The sequence below is a fragment of the Lolium rigidum genome, chromosome 7 (genome assembly GCF_022539505.1).
Source record: "Lolium rigidum isolate FL_2022 chromosome 7, APGP_CSIRO_Lrig_0.1, whole genome shotgun sequence".
NCBI classification, from domain to species: domain Eukaryota; kingdom Viridiplantae; phylum Streptophyta; class Magnoliopsida; order Poales; family Poaceae; genus Lolium; species Lolium rigidum.
In genome coordinates this window covers 311,437,072-311,451,770 of record NC_061514.1, presented here as the reverse complement: position 1 = coordinate 311,451,770, position 14,699 = coordinate 311,437,072, and positions in this window count along the sequence as shown.

Here is a 14,699-nt window from a genome sequence, read left to right as displayed (position 1 = left end):
CACGACAATCTTTGTACGATCTCTGTCCGACAATGCTTTTTCACAGTGCTAATTTTCCACCGGATCCACCACCACTAACTAATCATCACTCATCAGCCGCTGCCATATACAAGTACTAGCGTTGGCTTCTTCAGCATCACTACATCTATCAAGGCTCACAAGTATGATCCAACGTTATTTCCGCTGAGTTCTTTGATCTGCAGTTCTGCACAAAGCTGATGGATTGACAAGGTATCAACTTCTCATGGAATATAATCTTTCAGAGCATCTTCATCGGCGCCTCTCAAATAGGTGTAGGTACTGCCGCGGGCAGTGCACTATCGGGGCCGCCGGCACGTCTTCCTCTATTTGGGGAAGGTTGTCCGCGCCGTCGCCGACCCCGGAGAACTCCCAGTCCTCCTCCGCCTTTTTTGGCGCCGGTGGCGGAGAAGGAGCGGCGAGGTCAACAAAATTGCCGTAGTCCTTGGCGGACCACAACTCCGCCTCCCGCGTGATTCCACCTTGGGGCGGCGAAGGTAGAGGCGCCTGCGTGGAAGCGAGCCCGGCGCTTCCTTCTTAACCTCCTTCTTCACCGGCACCATCCTTCAGGGCCGGTGCGGAGGAGCTGCCTCACGGTCCGTCGCGGATGACAACGCCGCCGGATGGCCTCGCGTACGCACGGAGACCTACCAGCCACCGGATCCCGACGAACCGGAGCGTGAGCTTCCCGACGCCGCATGTCTCGGTGCGTGCACAGGCGGCAGCGACGGCATGTGTTGCGCCTGCGGTAAATAGACGGGCCAGCGAGCTGGGTCGACGTCGTAGATCCGCAGGCGGTAGCCGTACGCCGCGAGTGTCCCGTCGACGTCGTGGTCGTCCCACCAGGTTCTACGGCCAGTGCGGTTGAACCGCTCGGCGTCAGGGCCGCTGGACCTAGCGACCTTGGCATCGTGCTCCTCCTGTAAGACGCGGCGCCACTCCGGGCTGGTAGGCGCCCATTCCGGCCGGTGCCACTCTGCCGGCGACGCTACGGCTTTTGCGCCAGAGCATTGAAGGTGAGGCACGCCAGTAACTCTTCTAGGCTCTCGTCGGCAACGAGGAGGCCGGCGACCACTAGTGTCGCACATGCCATGGGAGATGACGGAGGCCATCGACCTCACCAGTGACGACTAGACTCGTGTAGACTTCGTTGTGTTATTAGATTTGGTATGTTTTTTGCACACTTTGCATCTCTATCTCATCAATAAAAAATAAAAAAATACTTCAGACCGTTATGTATCTTTATCTCATCAATGAAAAATAAAAAAAAATACGTCGGACCGCTCGGGGCACCTCTAGACACAAACGGAAAAATCGTAGTCCAAAAACTATTTCCGCATCCGCTATTTGATGCAAACGGATGCCCGCGGTCATTTTTAGCATCTAGAATACATGGGACCGCTGGAGATGTCTTTAGGGCATCTCCAACGGGCGACGCAAATGGATGTTGAGCGACCGTTGCGTCCGTTCGGGCCGAAAATGCGTCTGGAACATGCTTCGGCGGGGCGACGCATCGTGACCGGACCGTCCGCAGCGACGCAAACCCGGTGCATATTTCCGCATGGAATGGCGTCGCGGCGGACGTTGCGCGGACACCCTAAGTGACCGCTCGTTTCTCCACCGGGCTCGCCTGGTAGCGAGGTTGTATCGAGGGCGTCGCTTTCGCGGCCATCGCTTCCACGGTCAGCGCTTCCGCGTGTGTGTCGCAGCCTTCACCATCTATGTCGTGGCTGCCTCTTCTGCGTGCGCACTGGCGAGCGGCGGCTGGGCTTCTGCGCCGCCTTTAATGGGCGTGGGCTCCTCCACCTCCACCACCGGCCTGGGCTCCGCCACCTACACCACCGTCGGGGGCACCGACGTATGTTCCGCTGCTTTCCATCTGCCAGTGGGGGTACCGAAGCTCATCGTGATCGACAACGACGATAAGAACCAGTAGGCGCATACATTCTTAGGGTTTTTATTTTCCTTTCTTTTACTATGTAAATTATGTTTTCATGTTATAAAAAATGAAAAATCGAGAAAAAAATGTGTCGTGCCGCTGGAGCCACCCCCGAAGCAAACGGACGCGCGATCGATTTCGACCATTTAAACCGATGCAAACGGACACGCGCGAACATTTTTGGACGCTGAAATGCATCACCTGTTGGAGATGCCCTTAGAGTCGCAACGAAGAAGGAATGCAGATGGAGAAGATGGATTTTTTCTTAGCCTATGATGTTTGGATTTGTCCTTGCCTGGATTTGTAGGTACACAGGGTCGCCCAGATCGGACGAATATCGGACGTAAAACGTCGTGTGTATAGCAGCGCTCTTGTTAGCCGTTTGATCCTACTAAATGTGAGATTTGTACCATGCAATCAATGTAACGCGGAAACCCTCATGACAACAAATTTTCATATGTACGAAGCACCATCGCAGTATATATATCTTTTTTTAAGAATCAATAACATATATATGTATTGTAGAAAATAGTACATGATAAAGGTACATATGACCTGTATCTAGCAATTATAAAATAAAGTCTAATAAACACGAAGAAATCTTCAAGGTCTTCAAACGTTTTATACTTCCATGACATAATTTTATATTTTTCTGAAATCAGAAAAAAAAAGTTTTGTTTTTTTTTTTTGAGAAACCTTCAGATTTTCTTCCTGATTCATGCGTTCCTATGAGTTGCAACTGCAACCGAGGAGTTGCAAGTCGGCCCGTTAGCCACGGAGGAATCACCGGCCCTAAGTCTTCTGAATTCTGATGCGTGCGAACTTAGTTAATGTGATCCAATTTTGCCGGAGAAACAAAGATTGAAACTGAATCGGACTGCTACTGTTAAAAATCCGTTCGTCTTGCAAATCCTCAAACCCTTGCACCTGCGACACGATGGCCGCCGCCGATAGTTTCTCCTTGCTCCCCGACGATCTGCTCGTCCGCGTCATCTTCTTTCTTCCCGTCAGGGACGCCGCCCGCACCTCCGTGCTCTCCCGGCGATGGCGCCCGCTCTGGCTGAGTACGGACGCCCTCAACCTGGACTCCAGCTCCTACGGCAGCAGCCGGCCCAACCAATACTCCAGGTCCCTGGAACCCTATAAGCTAAAGAAGCGTCTGCTCTCCGACGCCGGCGCTGCCCTGCACGCGGCAGGCCGATGCCTCGTCACGAAGCTCTCCCTGTTCGTCAATGGAAAAGACGAGCGGTATTGTCGAGATGTCATGAACGACTCAACCTCCGCGTTCGGCTATTATGGGACAAGGAGGGACCCCTACGACCTGCTCGTCGAACTGCTCGCCGTCGCGGAGCTGCGGCGTATCGAGGAGCTACGCCTCGATTTCTACACCGAGAAGAAGGAGAATTATATGCTGTACCTATACAATCTGGACGCTGCCGTGTTACCAAGTAACACCCTCCGGGTCCTGGACCTCGCCTGCTCCTGGATCAAACTACCACAGGGCGACGGCGGCGCCACCTTCCTCCTCCCTCGCCTATCGGTGCTGCGCCTTCGCCGGTGCTACTCCGCGATGAAGGATCTCGAGGACTTCATCCGTGCCGCGCCGTGCCTCGACAGCCTGCACATCCAATGCCACAACTTCAACTCTTACCGACCCACCAGCTGCGACCGTCTCACGCTCCACTGCCCAACCGTGACCAGCCTTACGCTGGCCAGCCTAAGGTTAGAGCCCAACGAAAGCATCGAGGTCGACGCGCCATGCTTGCATACCTTCAAGTACGAGGGAGGCTTCGTAGATTTCTCCATCAAGCCACCAGCTGCAACCGAGTTGGCACGAGTTGAACTGGCTTTCATCTTCTATTTGCCAGAGAAGCCATGGTTCGGCCCTTTCTGGCGATTCATACACAAGTTTCGGCAAGCCAAGATCCTCAAACTAAAGGTGCCAAATATCGAGGGCATCGCAGTACACAAGGACTTCCAACATGAGCACTTGGTCATGTTGCCCGGTCTGCAACGCCTAGAGCTTGAAGGGCACTGCAGTGACGATCCAGGCCGTAGAGGCGATGCAGCTGTTGCCGTTGCAAACTTGCTCCAGTGCTGTCCCGTGATGAACAGTCTGCAGATTCGAATTATTAAACCAAATAATAGTTTCAGGGACATAAGTGGCAGCAGGGTGTCAGTACTACAAGATTTCCGTGCATCTCTGAACTTGTTCGATGGGCGACGATACCCGAAGGAGATCACTGCCATCACCGATGATGCTCCCAATAATGCTTCTTCACAAGTTGCAGACCTCCCAGGGTTGAGCGGTTGTGTGTTCGGTTGCCTGCGGAATCATCTGAAAAATGTGAAGTTGGAGTTTGAGTTGAAGGATCTGAATACCTTTGAGGTTTGTCTTGCCAGGTTCTTTGGGGAAAATGTTTCAGTACTTGAGGTCCTGCAAATTGATGATGGAAAACGGAAATTTTTGAGCCATATCAGTTGGATGGTAGATAGATGGAGAGCTTATGCATTGGATCGTCCAAGGTTACTAATGGAAAGATATTATGCTGACGCGAAGATCGGATCAGAAGTTGCTGGCCAACCACCCGCTGCCATGGTTCCTTCAAGCCAGATCATATTGTCACCGCCGAAGCAGATAGACCGCGTCAGCGACCTCCCGGACGGTGTGCTGGGCCACGTCCTCTCCTTCCTCCCGACGCCGGAGGCCGGCCGCGCGGCGCTGCTGTGCCGGCGGTGGCGCTACATCTTCGGCCACGTGCACACCATCTCTTACGAGGAGCAGGAGGGGGAGAGGTCCACGGACTGGGACACGTTCTACTACGTGGCCAAGGAGCGCAAGAGCTGCAGCGGCAAGCTCCTCGACGCCATCAACGTGGCACTGCTATGCCGGCGGCGTTGCGCCGGTAGAACAGACCATGTGCCGCTACGCAGCTTCCGGGTCGCCTTCGACAACATCGTGCCCGGCTGGGACGCGCGCCATGTCGACCACTGGTTAACCTACGTGCTGCAGCACGCCGACCGGGAGGCCCGGGACTTGCAACTAGACCTGCGCTTCCTCCTCGGCCCCATTTGCGCACACGACAATCCTCGCTTCAACAACTACGGGTGGTCTGGACCTCGCGGTCATCGCTCCGCCATGGCGGACAAGAACAGCTTCCAGACCGACAGCGACTCAGACGAGGACCACGACATGGGTTCCTACCGCCTCCCAGGAAGGATATTTTCCTGCGCCGCCCTCAAGACCCTCTGCCTCGCCCACTGCCAGCTGAAGCTACCAACGGAGGTGAATCTACCGTGCCTGGAGACGCTGCGTCTGACAGGCATCTTAACCGACTCCGGCAGGAGCGTCCAGAGCTGCCCCTGCCTGCAAGACCTGACCCTTGAAGCCGTCCGCCACCTCCGAAACCTCTCCGTCCTCCACAGACGCCTCCGCTGCTTTGCCCTCCGGTGTTGCCACAACGCCAAGTCCGTACACATCGACGCATCGGAGCTGGTGTCTCTGGAATACCGCGGCGCCGTGCCCGCCGAGTCGCTGCTGACCCTGCACGGCTCGCCGCCGCAGAAGTACTCATGCACCGTTGACATCTGCACGCAGGTCACCAAGAACGTGGCGGAGCACGCCGCATTCAGGAAGTTCCTCAGGAGCTTCTCGGGCACACAACGCCTCCACCTGCACCACGGGCGCCTCCACACGAGGTGCCTCTCCAGCGGTGGGCTCCCGCTTTTCCCCTGTATGACGCGGCTCGTGCTGCAGGGCCGCGTGGAGAGCCTTGGGTTTGTCGGTGTCCTTCGCCACATCCTGGAGCAGACGCCTAACCTGGAGGTGCTGACGCTGTACATGGCAGAGCAGACGGAGCAACGACATGAGGCGTCAGCTAGTGGTGATGGTGGTTGGAGGGGCCACGAAAATGCGGCCGGCATGGCGAGCTTCGCAAAGCCTTGTCTGCGGCTGCGGGTGAAGGAGATCAACATGGTGCACTACGAGGGGAACGAGACGCAGAGGACCCTTGCGCGTCTCGTGTTCAGCAATGCCATGGTGCTTGAGAGGCTCTGCGTGGTCTTCAAGAAGGAGCGTTTCGCGGTGCAGACTTGTCTGAAAAAAGAGATCGAGGCGTTGGCAAGGCCAGGTTCCGAAAGGATTTTCATGTAATTCCCTTGTACCCGAGCAACCCCCTATACGATTTGGGTGTACAGCGTGATAAATTGCGCTAGTATGAGTTGGCATCTTTAAACCCTGAATAATACTGCTATATATTCCAACTTTTGGCAATCAGTCAACAGTGTAGTCTTGCATGCAAACCGATTTGAAGAAGTGAAAATAATGTGGTTACGTTGGCGGTGAAAAATGTCGCTGATGCACGGGGATATCTATCTATGTATATGAAGCCTGCTCGATGTCTGGATCATAGGAACTATCACAAGTTCACAACCAGTGTATGAAACAACTGATGGATTCCTACTGTGTGCCTGTGTCTTCAACTCTGATGCTTTAAAATCCGTTTGCCATGTAACTGGACCTGCAAGACATAATCGATTTGCACCTTCGGTCGCGCAGATGGTGTGCAGCGTCAGGTTGTGAGTGGTCACGGTGTGTTCTTAGAGCATCTCCAACAGACGCGCTCTAGTGCCGCGTGCTAAAAAAATTATACAGCGTTGTTTTTCCAGTTTTAGCACGTGCTTTTGCGAATCGTTTCACCAAGCGCTGCAAAATTTAGCGCGCGCAAAACACGTCTTTTCCAGGTATAATGCAGCGCGCTAGCGCATGCACAAACAGAAATCAACAACTAGAAAGCCCTATGAAGATCAAACACAATCAAATAAACAGGTTTGGCGTTTGATTACTGATCCTGATTCGTTATGTACAAGAGTGCTCCGGGCTGAATATTATTCTCATGGGGATATTCGGAAGGCGGCCCCAAGGTAGGGTCTTCTTTCACTTGGCAAAGCATTCAGGCAGGTCTGACCACCTTCAAGAGAGGTTATATCTGGAGAATCGGAACGGGTGATAATGTGGACATTTTCTAGGACCCTTGGATTCCATCGATCCCTGACAGAAGAGTTCTTACTCCTAGAGGCCAAATAAACCTAAGGAAAGTGAATGAGTTAATTGATCTGATGACAGAGATGTGGGACGGAGGACTTCTCCGCCACTATTTTCTACCCATTGATGTTATATCCCGCTTAATATCCATGGTTTTGATGACTTTGTAGCTTGGAATTCTAACAGTAAACAGACCTGATCGTTGGCTAGAAGAGATAGATTTGGTTAGCACGTGTAGCTAGCTGTAATGGATGGTTAAAACAAAAATACCTGTGATGGATCGCAGTGTGCATGATAGTGTCATGTTTATTCTTTCTCATCGGCTCATTTACGTCGTGTGTCCTGTGCCGGGTCTCGTGCGTAGCGATAGGAAAAACTAGCCATCATACAAAAACCAGCCTATTCCGGTCATTAGGCGCCCGGTCTTCCAGTCGTACAAAAACCAGCCTATTCCGATCAGGAAAGAACCAGTTAAGAATCCTTCGTTACGGTGCGATACAAACCATGAAACCAATCCTGATTGTCGGGTGCATGCAAGCTGCTGGGGTCGTGCCGCCTAAGTGCTATCAGATCTGTCTAGGTGCAAGTTCATGTTCAAGGCAAGCAGCTATCGATCAGCATGTGGTAGTTCCATGAAGAAACATGCATATAACTATACAAGCCTGCAACTTCCGTACTTGTGATGGGCTGAACTTGCTTAATTAACAACTTCAGGATGCTTCGGTGTCAATATCAGTTACATCTTTATGGGAAAAGAAAGGAATTATGTATTTTTTCTTAACAAACGCATTAGAAGGGATGGAGAAGTAGTTGCATGAAGGGAAGATGCATAAAATGATTTTCCGATAGAGAAATAAACATGTTTCTATTCTTCCGCGGCAACGCGCAGGCAGTTAGCTAGTTGTTATCTAATATCAATAAGGTTGCCGTGGTAGCCTTCCCTCAAAAAAAAAACAAGCATACGGCTAGAACTCTCATATTGTTAGGTACAACAAATGAAAAAAATTACACATATTTAGTAGTGATAGGACTTTGATAAGAAAAAACAATTTCTTATGTTGAGCAATTATGTATTCATATTTATTTTTGTCGATCTTGTTGCAGTGATGCTCTACTTTTATGAAGATTTTTTTTAGTCATAGCTATACACATTTCTAGTAGTTATAGGTCTCAGGACTTTACCAAGAAAAAAAACTCTTATGATGATGACAAAATTTATTGCATATTTATTTTTGTCGAGCTCCCCAAGGGATGCACATCTTAGACACACAAAAGCATTACTTATTAACTATCATCATGAAGTGCATACACACGTTCAAGGTAAAATGATTGCTGAATTATCGCTCCATATCATCATGCAACTACACAAACGTGTATTTATAAGAACAAAATTAAGTCTGATTTTGCTCTGGTCTTCACTAATTGGACTGGCTGTCATTCTTGGTAGTGTGGTAGGGATTTTGCTGCCACCCCATCATTTGTTTGCAGACTACTGAGGGGTTTTTCTTCTCTTTTGAGAACATGTTTAAAATACTCAAGATTTGGCTTTACTCTGCGTTGTAGACTCGATAGTTACGTCGTTTCCTTTTTCCCGTTTGTTTTGACGAGTCGGCTGAATCACATTCCGTTTGTTTCCTCTGCTTAGGCGCATTAGCTCTCCATCTCTCTACCATCCAATTGACATGCCTTAAAAAGTTGTGCTTCCCATCATCAATTTGCAATGTCTCAAGGAACATACAATTTTCCGCAAAGAACTTGGCAAGACAAACCTCAAAGCTATTCAGCTCCTTCAACTCAAACTGCAACGTGACACTTTTCAAATGATTGTCCAAGCAACGGAACCGACAACCAGTCAAACCAGGGAGCACCGAACATTGCGAGGAACCATCATCATCATTGTCGAGCATGAGAGGAACAAACATCTCCTTGGAGAAGCGCCTCCGAAAAACATCCATGGACACATCGAAATCGGATACCCGTACTTGTGTGCTCGTCTCAATCTCGTAGAGAGCTTGGTAGGGATCCGTAGGAATCCGAATCATCAAGTCGTGTAGCGTCAGGCAACATTGGAGCAAGTTGGCAATGGCGAGAGCTGCATCGTCTCTGCTGCCAGCTGGATCGAGGAACCCTCTTAGCTCTAGCCTTTCCAGACCTGGCAAGGTGAATAAGTGCTCATGTTGCCCGTCCTTGTCGACCGCAATGCCCTCGATGTTGGGAACCTTGAGTTTGATGGCCTTGACATGCCGAAAGTTGCGAAGCAACTGCCAGAAAGGGGCGAACCATGTCTTGACTGGATAACCAGTTTCATCATAGAAACGTCGAATAGTCAAATCGACTCGTCCGAGGTTGGGTGTTTGCGATCTCATGGATAACGCATCGAAAGATCCCTTGTACTTGAAGGTGTGCAGGCGTGGCGTTTCGACGACCTCAAAATGTTCTCTTGTAGAAAGGCATGGGCGGAGCACTATGGTGAGGGCGGTGAGGCTTGGGCTGTGCAGCGTGAAACGGCGGGTGTCATCAGACCGGTCGTAAAGAAAGTCGTGGTCTTCGATGTGCACGGTTGCGAGGCTCGGCGCGGTGCGGATCCGGCCCTCGAGATCTTTTGCCGAGGAGGAGCACTTGCAGAGCCGCGAGAGGAGAGGCGGGGGAAGGAGATGGCAGCGCTTTCCTCGAGCCTGCAGCTTGTCGAGGTCGAGCACTCGGAGGGTGTGCTCCGGCAACCGGGCGGTGTCCAGCTTGTATACCCAGTCGTAAAGCTTCTTGTCCCTCTGGCAGTGCGGCGGCGAAGGCACGACCTGGAACTTGACGCGCACCTCCTCTAGGCGCCGCAGCGCGGAGGCGCCGAGGATGGAGGCCACGAGGCCGTAGCTTTCTCTCCAGGAGCAGCCCATGACGTTCTGGAAGTACTCCTTGTTGCGTCCGTGGACGGTGAGAGATAGGTTCCTGACGTGGCTGCCCCGGCCGGCGGCGTCGAGGAAGTTGCGGGCGTTGGAGAAGAGGCGGTCCCGGGTGCCGTCGTCCTGGCGGCCGAAGTAGGCCCAGATGTCGCCGCTGCGGTCGCCGTAGGATCTCGTGTCCAGGATGAGGGAGTGCGCGCGGAGCCAGACCGGGCGCCATCGCCGGGAGAGGGCGGCGGTGCGGACGGCCTCCCTGGTCGGGAGCAAGGAGATGACGGCGGCGAGCAGGTCGTCGGAGAGGCTGGAGAGACGATCGCCGCCGCCCATTGGTCGCGTCGAGGAGGAGCAAAACGGCAGGGTCGACCCTCGCCCGTAGTATATATGAGATCGCGATCGGCCGCTAGCGTATGTCGGTCCTGTATCTGTTTCGATCTCCAAGCCGGGTGGATAAACTATCCATGCATTTTTCATTTGGCAAATCTTGCAAGGCAGAACCCAGCTAACGTATTTTTCTATGGTGACTGCATTGCTTAAAGACTGATTCCCCAATTCGTGTAACATTGTGGTCTTCCAGCAAATGAATACAGTATTTTTCTCAACCGAAGCAATCACGGGTATTTTGGTTTTGGCTTTTGAGGAGCAGATGCAGAAAAGACTTCAAGATCAGCCGCACCTGCACAACATGAGACTACCAAGGTTTCCATTTCGTCATAGAAAAAGTTCTTAAATCTGCAAAATAATTGCACTGTTAAAACAGACCAGGCTTTGCTAAAACAAGCGCGGAGTGCATACAGAGTTTGTTGGTGTAATTTTTCACATAATCCATTTTTATTGAAAATGTGAGTGTATTTCCAAAATGCTCACAAGGAAATTTTCGCGTACTAGTTGATTTTGGAATATATTCAAAATGATTAAATATCATATACCATGTCCCATGTTAGTATATGAGACGCGAATAAGGGAATTCAAAGTTGCATCCAGATGCTCCTTCCATGAAAAATGGTGTTTTTTTGTCAAACTAATCTGAAAAAATTACACGTGTTCATTTCCATGTTTGTTATGTTGATGATGACCACATCAGAGTTGTGTCCATCAAATGCAGAAGCTTCAGGGCAATAAAATTTCTCTTAAGAAACTGGGATCGATCGTGGTTGTAGATGACCTTGAAAGGACTAAGTTTTGGTCTACAATTTTTCGTCTATTCCCCTCTGTTTCGGTGAGTTTGCTGGATCACATTCCATTTGTTTTGACACATTCCTAAACCTTAGAAAGTTTTTCTTTCCATCAACATTTTGCAAGACCTCAAGGACCACACAGTTTTACTCAAATAAATTTGCAAGACAAACCCATATGTCACATTTTTCAAATAATTCTCCAAGCAACGGAATCTGCAACCAGTCAGGCAAGCAAGCACTGCAACCTGCAAGGAACCATCGTCCAGGTCGACCATGACAGGAAACATTGTTGCTCCCTATGGACCATCTGTTGGCAGCACAAACTTCTGCTAAGAGAAGAAAAAGAAATATGTAGGGTTTTCTTGGTCTGGCCTAACTACATCTTTGTTGCCAGTTTAAGCACTCATTTTCGATAATAGGTTTTGTCCACACCATCTAGAAAGGCCGGAAACAAAGTTCTTCGAAAACCAAAAAAAATTACAGTCCTAAGATTTGGATTTTACTTTGCGTTGCAAGTCGTACTGATGTTTCCGTTTCCCTCCATGTTTACATTTGGACGAGTCAGGTGACTCCTGTCCAATCTGTTTCCTTTGTTCCAACGCATTAGCTCTCCACCGCCTCACCGTCCAATTGATATGGCTTAAAAAGTTGAGATTCCCATCATCGATTTGCAGGACATCCAGAACCTTGCAATTTTCTCGCGAAGAACTTGGCGAGGCAAACCTCAAAGCTTTCCAGCTCGTTCAACTCAAATTGCAACGTCACATTTTTCAAATGATTCTCCAAGCAACCGAACCAAGCAACCACTCAAACCAGGGAGCTCCTTAACCCGTGATGCACCATCGTCACCGTCGAGCATAAGAGGAACCATCTCCTTTGCATAGCGCCTCCGGAACAGGTCCATGGATGCATCAAAACCGGATAACGGCGCCTCCCTGCTCTTGTGAGCGAGACTGAGACTGTTTCGGTAGCACCAGCCGGGATCTCTCGGTAATCTGAATCCGCAAATCTTTCACCACGGGGCAGCACCGGAGCAAGTTGGCAATGGCAGCGGCAGCGACGTCTCGCGGCTCGGGTCAAACGTTCCTTCCAGCTCCAGCCGTTCGAGAGCAGGAAACGTGACCAAGTGCTCCCGTTGGGCGTCGTCCTCGTCCACGCGTGATGTTCTCTATGGTCGGAACCTTCAGCCCGATCGCCTTCGCGTGCCGGAGGCGGCGAGAAACCGCCGTAAAGGGAGGGACCATACCCGGACTACCCGTCTCTCTTCACCGTACACGCATCCGAGGGTCAAGTCGACCCATGCCAGCTTGGTGGCCGGCGATCCCATGGACAGCTCCACGAGGGGCCCGTCGTAGATGAAGGCGCGCAGGCACGGCGTGTCGAGCTCAAGGACTGTAATGTCCCAGGTTTAGAGACGATCGAGGGGTAGATTTTAGAAAGGGATGTGCATTGCATGGTAAATTCTGGGGAAATTTCGCGCTTTTAAATAAAAACTGCATCGAAGGGGAACAAGTTTCTCTCTCGACACCTTACAGGGTTAGGGTTTCGAGAGTGCGATAAACTTGTATCTCACTCAACTAGTTTAGGGTTTGGAGAAGAGAGGGGAGAGTTTGCATGATTGAATTCTAAATAAAGTGACATGGTTGAATTCAAAACAATGTTGAATTTGAATTTCAAATTCAAACATTAAATAATTACCCTAAATAATTCAATTGTGAGGAAATTCATTAAGTATAAAGTCAATAATAAACAATATGAACAATTATAATAAAGTAAAGCTCATTAGGGAAAACTTTGAGCTTTATTGATCATCACACAATTTACATTGTCATTACAATATTCATAAGAGAAAATAAATGAATTACAATACATTACAAGAATAGTGTAAATAGAAAAAGAAAAAGGAAAATTACAAGATATCTAAATGACCTAAACTACATTGTGATCTTCATGAATTCTTTGATCTTGATGATCTTGAGTTCATCCTGATCAGTACTTGATTCCCTGCACAAAACAAAGCAAGACAAGAGTTAAGCCAAGTGGCAAAGCCACTTGGCAGGTTAGCAAATAAAGGAAATGAAGGGGATATGATCAAGCTGCCGAGCTGATCTCTCCACAGCACAAGTCCCAAGCTGGACATGCACACACATACAACCAGGCAGCACACAAGGCTGTGTGCATGTGTAATAACACACACACCAGAGTGAGTCACCACAATGCTGCAGGTGGTGCTGTCGACCAACAAGGGCAAGCCAGAGACATATAAAGTCTGCCACAGTAAACCCTAGATCATTTGATCGACAGCAACTTCACAGTAGTAAGTCACAAGGTCGCCCAAGAGCATAAGAACAGCTCAACAGACCACCGCCGTTCAACACATTTCCACCACCACATCACATAACCAAGAGGCATCAAGCTCACCAGAGGAGCAAGGTGGCAAGTAAATCAACCACAAGAACAACACGAAGCAATCCTCTACACCAACACTCATTTTCTAGGAGCCGGAGTGAGGTATACACAAAAGAACTCGAGCAAACACATGCTTTGCTCATCAATAAGCATACACATGCATCACAGAATCAAATAAGGGTAGGAAACCCCGGATGTATCATCACTTGGTTGCAAAACCATTTGGTGCCATAGAATAAAGCAAAGGCTAGAAGGAAAACAACCAAGGGAACACCGGTTGTGTCAAAACAGATGACACAACCAGAGAAATCCATCATGGATTTGATCCTAATTAGCCATTCCAAGTCACCAAGCACCTAACAAATCTAGCTACACCATCGAATGGTAGAAATACAAGTTTCTACCAGTATTGTCAACATCAAAAGGCTTCGGCAGTCAAACATGATCAGCCGTAAAGCATTTGTCCATACACAAGAAGCCATAGAAAGGGGGAGCTACCCTTGACAGCATCACAGTGCTGCCAGGGCTACCTCAACCCACAAGCCAACACTTAGAACCACCACATCATCACCAGAAAGGTTCAGTAGTGGGCTAGGGTACCCAACCAATGGTTGGCATCCAGCTAGCCCTAACAAATTCATTGAAATGATCATCACCGAATCATCAGCTCACATCATTTATCCATCTAATCAAGCAAGGATAAACAGATAAATGAAATGCACAAGCAATTGATGCACTAGTGGTCTTGCAAATGATCAAATAGATCATGGCAGTAGCATCAATTGATGCTTAAGCAAGCAACATGACACATCAGGCCAAGCCTCGTGTGATGCATACACAGCACGTAGTGAGCCCCGTAGAGTCACGAAAGGAACACAAGCAGTTAACTATCAAGCAAATGATGATCGGATGATCATCGAGCTTGCTAGCTCTTGCTACAGATTGCCATAGCCTAGTACCACAACAGGAATTAACCAACCATCAAGAAATCCAACCAAGTCATAACTGAATAATTAGATAACCGAATTAATGACTTTATAATTGTATCCAGAAGCACATCAAAGGCTTGATGAACCAAAGGATCATAATACACAAGAAAAGCACATATCAATTCATCACTGAATCACACTGATAAGCCAACAGTAATGCTCACTTGAGCATAATCATGAGTTTGAACACAATGAATTAGCCAGAGGCACTGGCACTTGCAAATATGC